At 33.5% G+C, this 5405-nt stretch overlaps 2 long non-coding RNA genes across 3 annotated transcripts; both read left to right on the forward strand.

Moving 5' to 3' along the window:
• Positions 1-3047: 3047 nt before the first annotated feature.
• LOC109582652 (uncharacterized) lies at positions 3048-3381 on the forward strand. Its single transcript, XR_002185181.1, has 3 exons — positions 3048-3085; positions 3220-3285; positions 3331-3381. It is a non-coding gene; the product is annotated as an uncharacterized LOC109582652 (long non-coding RNA).
• Positions 3382-3445: 64 nt separating this feature from the next.
• Positions 3446-4231, forward strand: LOC109582650 (uncharacterized). Of its 2 annotated transcripts, none has more exons than XR_002185179.1 (3): positions 3446-3562; positions 3641-3702; positions 3753-4231. It is a non-coding gene; the product is annotated as an uncharacterized LOC109582650 (long non-coding RNA). The 2 variants fall into 2 exon arrangements; XR_002185178.1 differs by having other exon boundaries at positions 3644-3702.
• Positions 4232-5405: the final 1174 nt, after the last annotated feature.

Consider the following 5405-nt stretch of genomic DNA (forward strand, 5'->3'; position numbering starts at 1 on the left):
CAGTTTTTGTCTTCTTCCTTTCTCAGTTTCATTGTATAGCTAAACTACCAGAAGTGACTGGCCAGACTGAGTTCTTATCATTCAAAGTTGACTCTGAAAGAGTTTTTTAAAATTCTCACCATGTTTCTTAGTTTCATGGTATAGTTTAGAATAAAAGATGTGACTGAGCGGACTGAATAGATCATTTACATTAGGTATTGAGATTTTAGAGTTTGGTATTAAAATATTTCATGTCCTACTCATTTCTAAATATTTGTTTTTTAATTTCTCAGTTTCATACAATTTACTCCATGAGTGACTGATCAGACGGAGTTATTAACATTTAAAATTAGTTTAAAAAAATGTTTCATGTTGTACTACCTTCTGTTTGTTTCTTTTTTTCTCAGTTTGATATGAAAGTATACCTGCCATCACTGATAAAACTGAATTTGAGTTTGCTTTTAAATGATGTGTCATGTACTGTACTATCTTCGCACTGTTTCTTCTTTTCTCTGTTTTATCCTATAGTTAAAATACCAGAAGTGACTTAGGTTTTAACAATGAGGTTAGTTTTTGGATCAATAATTAATTTTTGATCACTTCTCACTATCTGTTTCTTCTTTTCTCAGTTTGATAGCTTCGTTTATACCAGGAGTGACTGGTCAGACTTAGTTTGTGTCATTTAAGTTTGGTTTTAAAATATGTAAGTACTCATTATTACCCAGTGTTTGTTCTTTTACTAGTTTCATAGTATAGTTAAAATACCAGAAGTGACTGACCAGATTGAGTTTTGTCACGAAAAATTTGGTCCATTGTGACAGATTGTTCCGGGACCAAAAATATACCATCAAATTACGGTCCCGAGTTGAATATTGGTCCGGTCCGCATATCATACAGACTCCCTAGGTCTTTGATATACAGACCAGTCCAGAGCCACGTGTGTCATGTACAGGTGGTCGGCTATAGTTGTCTGCTCAAAACTGTCAAAACGAGTCCGAATGAGTTCTTCTTCAAAATAAGTAGATTGTTTGTTTGAAGATGCTGTACATATGCACGTGAGCATGTGTATAGAAATAGTGATAATCTGATTGCCAATCAGAAGAGAGTGATTATAAAAAAAGCAGCTAAATTGGTACTAGAAGACGGAGAAGTGTTCATGAGGAAAAAAGGCAAAGTAAGTATATATATTAGTATATACATATTTTATATATACTAACAATTATACAATATCTGTACAATCATAACCAATTGATAATATTTAATCCAGCTGGTAAAGTATGTCATCCAGACAAGAAAAATTACTAATTGTTAAATCCTGTCACATTGAGCTGACGTCAGGTCACCTTGGAATGAAAAACCTTTTACAGGATAACCGAAAGATTTACTTGGATTGGTATTTATAAGGATGTCAAGAATGTGGTGAGTCTAAAATGTAGTATGAATTATATTATATTTATTCAGGTATCAAGTTGTGATGAATGTCAGCATGTGAAAGACAAGATTTGTACTTCTAGGCCTGAACTCCATCCTGTACCAGTCTGTGGACTAGTACAGGATGGAGTTCAGTCCATGGCATCACATTGAATTGGACTTTGTTGGGCCAATTTCTCCTGTTTCTACACAGGGTAATAGACACATACTAACAGTGTCTGACTATTTCTTTAAATGGGTCTGTGGATTTGTTCTGCCAAATAAAGAAGCAATAGGAGTTGCAGTTACATTAATGAAAGTAAAATATTAATGCATATAGTTTGGAGCAAATGTATCGTAAATGTTTAAATAAAAGCCCGGGCGTTTATTTCTTTCCAGGGGCAAAAAATTGCGTAAAATAAAAAAGAAAAAGCAAAACTGAGATTCGAACCCGGACCTCCAGGTTCATTGCACTCAGCTTAACAAATTAGGCCATTTGGGACACTCTAAAGATTGTGGTACTTATACTGACTAAAATATGCGTATCTATACTTGGAGATTCTTAGTACCAGGCATTTATTTAAGCCCGGCCTTTATTTGAACATTTACGGTATACAATCATAAAATATTTTTGTTAGTTCATGACAATGGGAATTTCCAAACTGTTAACAGATCAAGATAGTGAATTTAAAAATGCTTTAAATAAAGAGGTGATGACCCGTTTAAAACTTAAACATCATCTTGTCACTGCATATCATCCACAAGTAAGATTATTATTTCTCTGCATGGTGCTGTGTGTTTGTAATCATAGGCAAATGGTTTGGATGAACGTTTTAATCAGATCCTGCAGCGAATGTTGGTAAAGTTTTGCAGTCAAACAAAAGAATCCTGGGATGAATATATAGATACATGTGTTTATGCATATGACACAGCGAGGTAGAAATGTAACTTTTTTCATTTACTTCTATGAAACCTTTTAAGGCATGAAACATCATTGTTTACACCATTTGAGATAATGTTGGAAGAAAAGCTATTCTTCCTGTTGACATTAATGAAGGTGTGCAACCTGTCTATATACCACTTGATGATATTGGTATTGAAGAATCAGTTGAGTGTTTGACAAATAATTGTATACGCATAATGAAGGAAGTGAGCTGATTACACAGAATATAATCAAAGCTCAACAAAGACAGAAAGAAGTTTATGACAGGAAGCATAGCAATCCCTGCAAGTTTTAGGTATTATATTGGTAGTGTGTTTGGTGTGACTTCCCATTATAATTGGCTATACATTTTTCAAAACATTGCATTATTTTCAAGATTTGTGTAGTATAACCTGACTAGGATATTGATAAATCCCATTATTTACAGATTGGAGTTGAAGTACTAAAGAAGGACTTTAGAAGACAGAAAAGGAAGGGTTGGAAATTGGATCATAGGTGGGTAGGACCTTATACAATTGCGTAGGATTTTGGGAAAGGATTCTATAGCCTAAGTGAAGGAGCGGATAATATTGTGAATAGAATTAGTCATGCACATCTTAAGCTTTATATTCCACCACGACCATCTGAAGAAGGATCACTTGTTAATCCATTATTTGAAGAGGTTAGATTTATAATATATGGTACTTCATGGCACATTGACACTAGATTAGCAACTCAAGCCCTTTCTCACATTCTGTTCAAACTGTGTCAATAGTAAGTGTTACTATAATCAGCGATATACATGTAAATGGGATTTTAAACTAAATTGTTTTATACTATTTTTTCTTGCCTAATAGCACTGTATTTTATAAATTGCTTCATTTGCAATCATATATGTACATGTTTAGGTAGAATCTGTTGACTTACAAGATAGTATTCCTCAACTTTCACCACCAATAATTAATATCAGGAAGGTAGATTATTCATTTAGTTTGTCTGTTTTTCTTAGCTATGAACAGGATTTAACTGCAAATGCATCGAATATGCAAGTAAACAACCAAAGCAGTATTACTGAGGTACATTAAAAATTTTACATTTATTATCAAGAATCGTTCTTAATAAAACTACAGGAGTCATGGTGCATAGATTCTTTTCCTATCACAGAATATCTCTCAAGTACTGATTGTAGAAGGTGGGTTCTTACCTTCATTTTTTGATAATTCTGTTAATATCCCCTTGCCAATTCCTAAGGTATTCTCTTTATGGACTAAATTAATTAGCTTTATTTTTATGCAGTATAAATGTATGTACTATTAATGTATTTTTTAGCAGACTTCAACTGTGCATTGTACTGAAAGGAGAGATCTGCTAAAACTCCTGCTACATCAGTGGTCAGCATATTATATATATATATGTGATACATAACTTAATGTATTTTTAGAAGACTTCAATTCCTAACGTGAAAAATTTAGCTTTTAGAAAAAGGGAAAAATTGCGTAGTAAAAATAGAGAAGGAAATGTGAATTCAGAATTAATTGATCTTGATTCTGTTGCTGTTGCAAAAACCGAAGATCCACCAAAGTGGGTTTACAATTTAACCATTGCAGCTGAAAAGGTTTTACTAAATGGTGAATAGTTAAACGATAGAATAATGAATGCTTGTCAAGAATTGATTAGAGGCAAATATCCCCAAGTGCTTGCCTTCAGGACGTGACTTGTGGACATGCACTGTCATTTGAAGTTGAAACTGGAGAGTTTATTCAAATAATCCACACTGGCAGAGGCCATTGGGTAACACTATCAACAATTGGGTGTGACAGTGCAGAAATACATGTTTTTGATAGCATGACTCCAGTCATAAGCAGTTGCTTAAAAAATTAAGTTGCATCATTACTCTGCAGCAAGGCTGACATTATTACTCTGAGGTATGTGGAGTTATGTGCCATATATATATACTTTTTGTGTTACATTTTGGTTTAAGCAATGCCAACTACAAAAAGGTTCTATTGATTGTGGGTTATTCGCTTTTGCCTTTGCTGCTGTACTGGCATCTGGAAAGCATTCAAGCGCATTTCATTTTAATCAGCTTGAGTTACGTCAACATCTTCATCAATGTCTTGTACAAGGATGTCTTTTACCATTCCATGGAAGGGACAATAGAAAAACAATCCGCCATCAATATTTGCTTCATATATACTGTAATTGTCGAATGCCTGAGTCTTTTTCTCGTAAAATGATTAAGTGTGATGGATGTCGAGAGTGGTTTCACCTTGGTTTGTGTGTTACAGAAGATAGTGATAAAAGAAATAACTGGTTTTGCAGGTCTTGCTTTGATTAATAAGAGACAATATTTGTTGTACAATGAAGTTTATTAATACTGTTTCATAGATCTAGTTATTTTCATATAGTATGATGTACACATTCATGAGTAGTTTTTTGACGACTGTTCTAAGGAGGAGTTGGGCTATATATGAGACTAAATTTGGGCCTGAGCATAAATACTAAGTCTGTTTCTAGTATCTATGGCCTGAGAGTGGTGGGGGACCAAAATTTGCAAGTCAGTGTTGGTACAGGATCTAGTTTTGCAATGAAAGTTTGTAGAAAATGGTCTCACAACATGGACCAAAATTGATTTAATGGGACCTATTTTTTCTTGCAATAATTGGTCTAAGGACCAGTTTTATCTGGTCCTGGACCTTTTTTGCAATAAATTTTGGTCCACGGACCTTTTTGTACTGGGACCAAATTTGCCATGACAGTTTTTAATTTGAGGTTGATTCTGGAAAAATGTATGTTCTTTTTAAATACTTCATGTACTACCAAAAAATTACTATTTGTTTCTTGTTTTCTCAGTTTCACAGTATAATTTAAAATATCATAAGTGACTAGTCAGACTCTAGTTCTTATCATTTTTAGGCCTCATTTTGAATTGTTCTTTAATGTTTTACTACTTCTCAGTATTTGTTTCTTTTTTTTAGTTTTATGGTGTTTAAAATATCAGAGATGATTAATTAGACGAGTTCTTTTCATTTGACGTTGGATTTGAAATGACGTTACATGTTCTACCTACTTTTCATTTGTTACTTTTCTCAGT

This window comes from Amphimedon queenslandica, unplaced genomic scaffold (genome assembly GCF_000090795.2).
Source record: "Amphimedon queenslandica unplaced genomic scaffold, v1.1 AMPQUscaffold_13367, whole genome shotgun sequence".
Lineage (NCBI taxonomy): Eukaryota > Metazoa > Porifera > Demospongiae > Haplosclerida > Niphatidae > Amphimedon > Amphimedon queenslandica.